At 40.4% G+C, this 10,834-nt stretch overlaps 1 long non-coding RNA gene across 1 annotated transcript; it reads right to left on the bottom strand.

The window, feature by feature from the left end:
* Window positions 1-315: 315 nt before the first annotated feature.
* Window positions 316-6,229, bottom strand: LOC149982649 (uncharacterized). The gene is made up of 2 exons (XR_016497540.1): window positions 4,251-6,229; window positions 316-2,416 (listed from the first exon to the last, which is right to left on the bottom strand). It is a non-coding gene; the product is annotated as an uncharacterized LOC149982649 (long non-coding RNA).
* Window positions 6,230-10,834: the final 4,605 nt, after the last annotated feature.

The raw sequence follows: 10,834 nt of genomic DNA, 5'->3' as shown, positions 1-10,834 counted from the left end.
TTTTTCAAGTTGTATATTTTAAGATGATCCATCTGGTAGCACTTTAGCACCCGTAGGAAATGTGCTTTAAACTGTTTTTGTGTATGGTATGTGTACATATATTTAATGTGTGAGCGGACGTATATTTGTTAAAAAGCAGATTTTGTATGTATTCTTGCGTGTGTGTGTGTGTGGTTTGTAGAACAGCAGTGTGTTGGTCCTGCACCAGCAGTGGCTTAGTGATCCCAGTCCATATTGTAGTAGCATGAGGATATTCACACTTCTGTTCATATTCAATTCTGCCCTATGTTTATACAAGAGACCACAGGAAACTTCTTTGATCAGAGGTTAGTTTGTTTAATAAGGATTGCAAGCCGGATTGCAACCCGGAGTATACACTTACAGTAAATTGCAAGTGACACACTCGGGAACAAAAGATGGTGTTTTCCCTTTTTATCCCCTACTGAGGATCACCCCACCCAGGGTGATGTCCCTTAACTTTAATACCATATAGCTCATAATTAATAGTTGCTAATACAAAGATGTTTCTGCTAGGCAGAGTTCAGCTTATTGCTATTTGCAGTTAGTTTCCCAATACTTCTTCCTCATATTGCTATCATGTGCTAGCAGAAGTAAGACTGGTACATAGTATCAACAAGAACTGAAAGTATAGTTTCAACAAACAGGCATATGACTTTGACCTCTTCATACACTTTCAAAGTCTACCACTGATTCTTAATCTCAAACTGAAGCAATATATTAATCATTGTACTTTTGTAATCACAGGTTGAATTGTAATGTACAGATATTATAAAATTCCTTTCACTCCCCCATTTGGAGGTAAAATCTCCAACACAAACATTACAATCAATTGTTTTGGTTCACAAGGGAATGTAGCACAAATACAACAATCACCTCTTTGGCACATGGCACAATTAAATGATTCCATATGATGATCATGTCTGGGTATGGTAGGATCAGCATGTGAAATCCAAAGGGCATCGCACCACTTGCAACGTCCCCTAAATGGACATGGACAATGAAACATGGTGTTTTTTTTGTTGTTTTTTTAAAACTTTTATTTAACTAGGCAAGTCCGTTAAGAACAAATTCTTATTTTACCGAAAGGCAAAAGACCTCCTGCGGGGACGGAGGCTGGGATTAAAATAAAAAAATAACATATAAATATAGGACAAAACACACATCACGACAAGAGAGACAACACAACACTACATAAAGAGAGACCTAAGACAACAACATAGCAAGGAAGCAACACAACATGGTTACAACATGACATAGTAACAGCACAAAACATGGTACAAACATTATTGGGCACAGACAACAGCACAAAGGGCAAGAAAGTAGAGCAGAACTGTGGACCTTTGTCTAATGCTCCTGATAATGGTAACTCATGTAATTAACTATAAAAAAAATGATTTCACCTTTATTTAACCAGGTAGGCTAGTTGAGAACAAGTTCTCATTTACAACTGCGACCTGGCCAAGATAAAGCAAATCAGTGACACAGACAACAACAGAGTTACACATGGAGTAAACAATAAACAAGCCAATAACACAATAAACAAGTCAATGACACAATATAAAAAATAAAGTCTAGGGCTTCACCCCCTTTGAAGAGGGGGATGACCGTGGCAGATTTCCAATCTGTAGGGATCTCGGACGATACGAAAAAGAGGTTGAACAGACTGGTAAATAGGGGTTGCAATGTCGGTGGATAGTTTTAGAAAGAGAGGGTCCAAATTGTCCAGGTTCTTCAGCTCTTTCAGAACATCTGCTGTCTGGATTTGGGTGAAGGAGAAGCTGGGGAGGCTTGGGCGTGTAGCTGGGGGGGGGGGGGGGGGGGGGGGCTGGAGTTTAATCATAAAACACAGCATTATTAAAGCAATATTTCTCTCATATCTGTAAAGAGTTCATTAGAGGTCCATTGTCGCTGAACAGCATGGCACTCAACCATAGTCATATATCCTTCCAACAATGTTGATGGCATTTTCATTCGTATTTCCTGTATGTCAGACAACACTAAGTCAGAGTTCGTTGTGCTTTTTTAGATCTGATGAGCTTCCCCAGGACTTATTTTCATCTGGAATAGATTGACCGTTACCCAACAGTCTCCCCCTTCCCCTTTGGAACAAAGCTGCCCCGTATCACACAGACACTGTGTAATTCATCAGGTACTTTAACAGAGTCTATGAAACCTTTATTCTTTTATTCTATTCTATTATGAAAGTTAAAACTACCAGCAAGGTCAGTGTAACCCACTTCAAGTTTATGTTGGGTTGGCGATCTTCCTGCAGTGAGATGCGTGTGTCCAGGTTCCTCTTTCAGCTACTTTGAGAGCGGTGGATGTCACCAGCAACACCTGGAATGGTCCGTTCCACCGTGGTTGGTGCCAGTTCTTCCTTTTCAGGTCCTTTATCCTTTATTGAAGGGGAGCGACTGTTTCAGCATAGTCAGGCATCCAGGCTCTGCAGTAGCCAGCCATGCCCAGTAATAACATAATGCGTTCTTTGGTAAGAGGTTTAGGCACTGGCCAATACAGGCTCCACTCTCTCAGTACCCAATTTTCTCCCTTCAGGAGTGACATTGTGACCCAAATACTTTACGGATTGTCTAACACACCAAAATGTTGATTTAGACACCGTGTGACCATTTTCAGCCAGGAAGTTCAATAACGCGACAATAACGACCTCACATGCAGCCTTCGATGGAGAGCAGAGCAACAGATCATCCACATACCGAATCAGAGTGATACCCTGGGGCATCACAAAACCCTCTAAATCTTCAGATAAAGCTGCTCGAAAATGAGGCGGGTGGCAAAACAAAACCTTGGGGGATTACCACCCCGCAGGTCTTGTTCAGATCTCCAATCTCCATTCCCTTTTCTTACAGGAAGAATGGGTGGGTTACAGGGTGCATCAGGACATGGAACAATTGCTCCCCTCTCAACCAAAGCCGCATGTACTGGAACAATACCCTCTTGGGCTTGTTTGCTCAAGGGATACTGTGCTCGCAATGGTCTAAAAGTAGTCTTTGGTGCAACCACAAGAAGAACCGCCCCCTTCATTTTACCAATGTCATACTTATCAACTGCCCACAGACAATCTGGCACTTGTGATAGTAAGTGCTCATCAGTATCTAAGAGAAAAAACGTCCTCTGTTTCCAATACTGGCTCTATTGGAGTTGCGGTTCTCACTACAGGGGTTACATCAAATAAACACGTTATTTCAAGAATATTGTGTCTTTACTATCATTAAATTGAAGACTTATAGTTTTTTATCAAAGATTCTCTGTAATTAGTATTACGCGATCAACTGATTAATCATGTAACTGTAATTAACTAGGAAGTCGGGGCACCAAGGAAAAATATTCAGATTACAAGGTTATAATTTCCTAATATAACATTTCAGATATTTTCATATCTGATCCATAGTCTTCTGATTAATGAATTATTTACTTTACCTCATGTTAGTCTTATTCCAAACATTGTAAATTGTTGGTTATTTGCACAAACCCAGTCTTCACTATGAGTCATCCATACATCAATTGTCTTAAATCATTCATTTATTTCTAACTACGTAATTCACAGAAATGCATAAACAAACAAGGTAAATGTGGTTACAAGAAATGATAGGAGAATGTGCCCTAGTGGGCTAAACCGGCATGGCGGCTTGTTAGACAGAAGGGGAAGCGGGGGTCGACTAAGAAGTCACTACAGAGTAATAATTATAACAATTGAAATGCTAATCCTTTGCACATGATCTCTCTCTCTCTCTCTCTCAGGGGAGAGTTCAGAGTGACATTCATTAATTTGTTATAGAATGGATGTTTCGGCGGTTGTCGTTCTTTGTGTTCAATGATACCGAATTCCTAGATGCAGACTAGTAATTAATATCAAAGACTTGTTCTTATTCTGTCGGCATTGATAGTCTAAGAGTTTAACCACGTGGTATGGTTAAAAGATTCAGCAATGGTCTACAACCTTTGTCCTCTCCTAATGGAGAAAAACATGGTCTGGTGATAATTTCTCAAAGTTGGGTTTTATTCGGAATTGCAGAAAAGGGGCTGTCCCAGGAGGCCTGACCCCCGATTTAGTTCAAATCAAACGGGAATTGTTTATATGTGGTCAGTCATGGGCACTCCCGATGCCCCAACCAAAATAACAGTAGCTTCAGACAGAGGGTCTGGGTATGATTTTGCATTAAAACCCGATATTTTTGCCCCCGTATCGCATAGAAATTCAATCAACTTACTTTCTATCTGAACTTGCACCATGGGCGACTGATGAGAAGAGGAGAACAGTTTCACCAACTGTGGCACTAGATTAGCACTATCTTCTGTCTTTGTCTCAACCTCCTCTTCTCCTTCGTCTCGTCAGAACCCTGGGTTGTGCACCGCTGTGTGTGGAGGAGGGGCAGTCAGCCAGGGTCCACGATCTGTTGGTTCTGGGTTGCCCTGAGCGTTTGGGCAATCTCTCTGAGAATGACCAGGTTGGCTGAATACAAAGGAGCCTTTCTGGGGACAGAAGCGGGAAGTGTGGCCAGGTTGTTGGTATAGCAGATGAAAGTCTTTGAGTTTCCTCTTCCATGGCCTCTTCCCCGGGCTTGTTCTCTACCACCACTCCGCGGGTGACCTGCTCCTTTTCCTCTTGGCGGCCCTCTGGTTGCATATGGTTGTGGATGTGGGGATTAGAAAACCAGCTGGGCCATCTGTAGTTTGGTGTCTTTCTTTGTCTTCTCCTTTTCTTTTATGTCTGAGAGTTGTCTTTCGGCAAGATGTATGTGTTCCCAGACCTCATCTGGCTCTTTGTACTCCCATCCCGCACAGTTCATGCTCTGTGCACTTCCCATTTTCTAAATAACCCCCAGTTCACTCCTGGCTTTCCCTTTTAATTTGGTATTTTATAGTTCTCAAGTCTCCGTCGTATTTCTTCCACTTTCTTCATGCTCAATGTCCTTCCTTGAGCCACAGTGGGATCTCACATGTTGCCCACTCTCCCTATAGTCTCATTATGGATCGGTTCGGTCCGGTGTCCTCAGGAACCACCGGTTTTCTTTTTTTGTTTTCCATTTTCCTCTGTAAAATACAGAAAAACAATATTGATCAGTATAACAAGTTACAGTACAAACAAACAATCTTTTTACATAAGCTCACAAATGGAAAGAAAAACCTGATCTTAATTAAGCCTGATCGTTGTAATAATAATCCCGAGCTCTTTTGCCCCCAAAAGGGAAAGAACTGCAAAGTATATCTTCTCCCAAATGCACTTTTATCACTTTCCCAGTATATGTCTGATGAGTACTATAACAGCCCCTTTTACACTTTCAAACCACTATCTCCCAATAAGTTTTCAATTTAACATTAATGACACCATCTTTTATAAATGTTCTTCTTCAAGAGGCTCAGAATTAGGCTAGACTAATTCTGTTTTACTAGGCTCGACTAGTTCTTAGAATTGGGCTCGAACAATTCTATTTTCTTAAAACTAAGCTCATTAACCCATGATCAAAGTTTGTTTGGGATAGAGTAGACAGTCTCCCTTGCTCCAGTGATTTCAGGCGGGTTTCATCTACTCCAACCTCTATGTGGAGTGAAAATTCCCTGGGTCACTTGTGACCCCCGTGCACGTTCGACCTCTCGTCTCTCTGGAATCAGTTGAAGACTGCCGTTATCTATCCCATCCTCGTCATCAAGAATTGTAAGGGAATTCTGCCCTATGTTTATACAAGAGACCACAGGAAACTTCTTTGATCAGAGGTTAGTTTGTTTAATAAGGATTGCAAGCCGGATTGCAACCCGGAGTATACACTTACAGTCATTTGCAAGTGACACACTCAGTACAACAGATGGTGTTTTCCCTTTTTATCCCCTACTGAGGATCACCCCACCCAGGGTGATGTCCCTTAACTTTAATATATATAAACTCATGATTAATAGTTGCTAATACAAAGATGTCTCTGCTAGGCAGAGTTCAGCTTATTGCGATTTGCAGTTAGTTTCCCAATACTTCTTCCTCCTATTGCTATCATGTGCTAGCAGAAGTAAGACTGGAACATAGCATCAACAGAAACTGAAAGTATAGTTTCAACAAAACAGGCATATGACTTTGTACAGTTGACCTCTTCATGCACTTACAAAGTCTACCACTGATTCTTAATCTCAAGCTGAAGCAAAACATGAATCATTGTACTTTTGTAATCACAGGTAGAAATGTAATGTACATATATTATACAATTCCTTTCAGTCTTTGTGTGTGATGCTAATTAATCATTTGGGGGTGATTATATTTGTCCTGTTACACATTTGTACAAGAGTGTAATGGAAATGTGTTTCTTGCATACCCCAACTCCCCCGGAGACACCTGCCGGGAGAGGGCCACCGTTGTCCAGCTCCCCAAATTGTGTGTGTGTGTGTGTGCGCACACCACTGATGGTTGTGTCACAGCACTCAGACATGGGCCTTTGGACATTCAAGGGGACGTGTGTGCTTGTGTGGAAAAGGGGGGCTGACACCGTCTCTAAGGCCCACTGTCTGATTTTAGACACTTCAGGGCAATAGTCATCTACACTAGAGGAATGTGAGGACACAGAATTACTGGCCTCTAATAATTTAATCTCTTTACCACTTTGCCATATCGGCATTTCCCAATAACAAATCCTTTGGAAGACATGCACAGTACATTTAAATACATAACAGCTTCATTGACCTGATCAGTTTTCTCTCAGCGTCAACTGGCATAACCTTCTAGTCCTAGCAGAATGGTTTTAAAAATAAACCAGTATCCATTCAAACTGCCCAGGCCCTCATAGACGGTCAGTTATTATTAACACATATCTGAGCAATGTTTTGCTTTTCAGGCTCTGGAGGCCATGTGGAGCGATATTAACCCTTATGTGATGTGCCAGCGCACACTCTACGTGAAATCACCGCTCTGACATGTTAATCATCAGGTGTTTCCCTAACAACAGAGACAAACAGCAAAAAGACAATGGCACACTGCATGACAATGGATCTGTCCGTACATCTGTGTGTGTGTGTGTGTGAGAAATGCAGTTAACAATGAAAACCCTCAACTTTATGCTTTAAATTTAATGAATGTCCAATATAGTTGCAACAACAGCAACCTAGACAATATTTTCTTCTGTAACTAGGGGTGTTAATTATGCTTAGCTGTGTATTAATGGAAATTGACGTTTGAATAAATTCAAATTTATCATCCTTTAGTCTAGGGAGAATGTAAACTAGCTGTTATAGGCTATAGGTTATAAGCTTGGAACTCTCTTTGCTATGGGTCCATTAATCAATTTACAGCGTGGAGATGTCACCATGGAAAGCCGAAACTCCAACCCATGAAAACCAACCTATTGATTAGAAAGTCCTGTGTAGATTATATTTTCAACCAGCAACTGTCAGGAAATAACACTGACAACATGTTTTCACACTTTATCACTGTTAGTTTCATCAGCTGATACAAAACACAGGAAAAACAGTGGCGCAGCGGCATTGCATCTCAGTGCTAGAGGTGTCACTACAGACCCTGGTTCGATTCCAGGCTGTATCACAACCGGCTGTGATTGGGAGTCCCATAATGCGACGCACAATTGGCCCAGCGTTGTTGGGGTTAGGATTTGGACAGGATAGGCCGTCATTGTAAATTAGAATTTGTTCTTAACTGACTTGCTTAGTTAAAAAAACATTTTTTTAAATTAAGCGACAATCAACAATCAAAACAATAACAAAGCGTTCTCCCCACCCCTGTTCTGGTAAAAAGCTGAGGGATGGGGCTAAAGAACCCCTCTCAAAATTCAAACCTCTCAAATTCAAGGACAGAACTTTGGATGCAAACACTTATATTTTGAGTTCTGATGGGGTACGACAGTTGAACTGAGCTCATGAGTCAATTATAAGTTCTATTCTTCAAGAATCAAGGGGTACATATAATTAATTCACAAGTCTGAAAATGGATGTACTAACTGCAGATTGCCCCTTTAAGACTGTATTCCAGCCTTATTTAACAGTGACAATGACTCGCTGTTGTGGCCTTCTGGCCTGTGCAGATCTGCTGGGATATGACAGTGGCATCAGGATATAAATAAATCAGTGGATAAGACACAAACACACACACACACACAAACACACCCTGCAAGTACAATTAGAAGCAAAAAAGTCAGCGGGGGTTTTCTAAAACCCAGTACATCAAAGCAGCGATGCAGAAGTGGGCATGGAGCGTGTGAAGACACATCAACTTCCACGCCAAGTCCAGTTACTGCTCTCTTAGAGAGTACAGTAAATAATGAGTTGGTTCCTCTATCCTCTCACTCAAATCAAATAATTTTATTTGTCACATACACAGTAGGATATACAGTATAAATAATGAAATAAGCGAGGCTTGAGAACTAAATCTTAACCCAATCTACTGGAGTACACGGAGATGGACATTTTCATGTATGAGTGTGGAATTAAAATTTAAACTTGAAAAAATATTATTAAAACGAACAATGTGTTGATCTCCTATTAAAAGAGAGTGGCTGATGCTTCACAAACCTCGCAGTGGATTGACAGGCCAAGATGAAAGGGTTCCCAGTGTTATTTTTGCATAAGAAAAACACACTCAGCTGTCAATTATTTTCTTCTCCTTAAAGCTTTTTTGCAGTGGACCTCTTACACAACACAGAAGCTTCAAACTTTTTTCACTGTATTGCTAGCGAGCTAGAAGTGGCTACAGAGCCTAGAGTATCTACCTCAATTACCTCGTACTCCTGCACATCGACTCGGTACTTGTACCTGTGTATAAAGCCAAGTTATCGTTACTCATTGTGTATTTATTATTACATGTTTTACTTTTCTATTATTTCTCTGTTTTCTTTCTCTTTGCATTGTTAGGATGGGCCTGTAGGTAAGCATTTCACTGTTAGTCTACACCTATTGTTTACGAAGCATGTGACAAATAACATTTGATTTGGATTTGAATTTAGAAACGGTCCTTAAAAGCTGACACTTTGAAGAGTAAATAATGAAGGGGGTGAGCTTTATGCTGATTGGATGACATATGGAACTAGCTAACATATTAGTTTAGCTACTAACAACTGGCATATTTTATGATCATCATGACTAGGAAAACAACATACAGTTGTTACCGTCATTCGCTATCTCTTCCACTATGACAGAAAGACAGAAACCATTTACAAATCTTTTTGTTTAATGCTGCATCATGTTGTGTACCTCCTTGCCACAACTATTCATCACACGGCAGAATGGAGATAAAGTCAAGTGTTTTTTTTATTTCATGGACGAGCAATGAGATGTATACCAAGAGAGATTTACATAAACCCAGCGCTTTCATTTTTATTCGTATCCAATGTATCAACCAGATGTACCAAATACTTATCCCCTATGGAGGAAAATATAATTAGATTTGTATCTACTGTATTATCCCAAAGTAAATTATTTTTGTGGGGGAGAAAACTTTACACATAACTACTTGTGAAATAGCGTAACACTTTACTTGACACCGTCAGAACCATGTTATAATTTCATAACCTATCATAATAGGGCCATAACACTGTCATGACCCATTTACACCTGTTGTGACATATATTGCATAGTGTCAAAACCCACATATAATGTCAAAACCCACATTTATTCAAATGTGTTTTTTCCCTTTGTAGTTGTTGTTTTCATCATATTTTAAATAACTTGTAGAAAATACCCTTTATGACCGTCATAATCATATAAGTCAGATAGGCCTATCACGTACATGCCCTGATATCAGTCATCAGTCAAAAATAGGGTGTCCTGCTCCTGAAATCTGCTCCTGCATTCATCCCAGTCATCAGAAACAGACCATCGTGGTAGGTGCTTGTCTGGCGTCCATGTGTGCGCAATTATTCAGAACATTTTATATAACACAAACAGACTGTTGACAAGTAAGTTATGGTGTAATGGAATGTTTTGACTTGTGTGGTAGGTTTTTTAGGTTTTGAAACTCTTGTGTAGGTGTCATAACCAGCCATAAAATAATGCAATATATGTCACAAGAGATCTATATATACAGCTCTGGGAAACATTAAATGATCAGTTTCTCTGGTTTTACTATTTATAGGTATGTGTTTGGATAAAATGAACATTTTGTTTTATTCTTTAAACTACTGACAACATTTCTCCCAAATTCCAAACTGGTCAAAATAAAACAAAAAAGATTCAGTGTTGTCAGACGTCGAATAATGCAAAGAAAATAAGTTCATATTAATTTTTAAACAACACAATACTAATGTTTTAACTTAGGAAGAGTTCAGAAATCAATATTTGGTGGAATAACCCTGATTTTCAATCCCAGCTTTCATGCATCTTGGCATGCTCTCCGTCTTTCACATTGATGTTGGGTGACTTGATACCACTCCTGGCGCAAAAATTCAAGCAGCTTGGCTTTGTTTGATGGCTTTGTGACCATCCATCTTCCTCTTGATCACATTCCAGAGGTTTTCAATGGGGTTCATGCACCTAAAGCACCTTATACCACCCACCACTGCGACCTGTATGCTCTAGTCGGCTGGCCCTCGCTACATATTCGTCGCCAGACCCACTGGCTCCAGGTCATCTACAAGTCCATGCTAGGTAAAACTCCGCCTTATCTCAGTTCACTGGTCACGATGGCAACACCCACCCGTAGCACGCGCTCCAGCAGGTGTATCTCACTGATCATCCCTAAAGCCAACTCCTCATTTGGCCGCCTTTCGTTCCAGTTCTCTGCTGCCTGTGACTGGAACGAATTGCAAAAATCGCTGAAGTTGGAGTCTTTTATCTCCCTCACCAATTTCAAACATCTGCTATTTGAGCA

Source organism: Oncorhynchus mykiss, chromosome 7, assembly GCF_057628025.1.
Source record: "Oncorhynchus mykiss isolate SJ-2025 chromosome 7, ASM5762802v1, whole genome shotgun sequence".
Classification (NCBI taxonomy): domain Eukaryota; kingdom Metazoa; phylum Chordata; class Actinopteri; order Salmoniformes; family Salmonidae; genus Oncorhynchus; species Oncorhynchus mykiss.
This window is presented reverse-complemented; position numbering and strand designations above follow the sequence as displayed.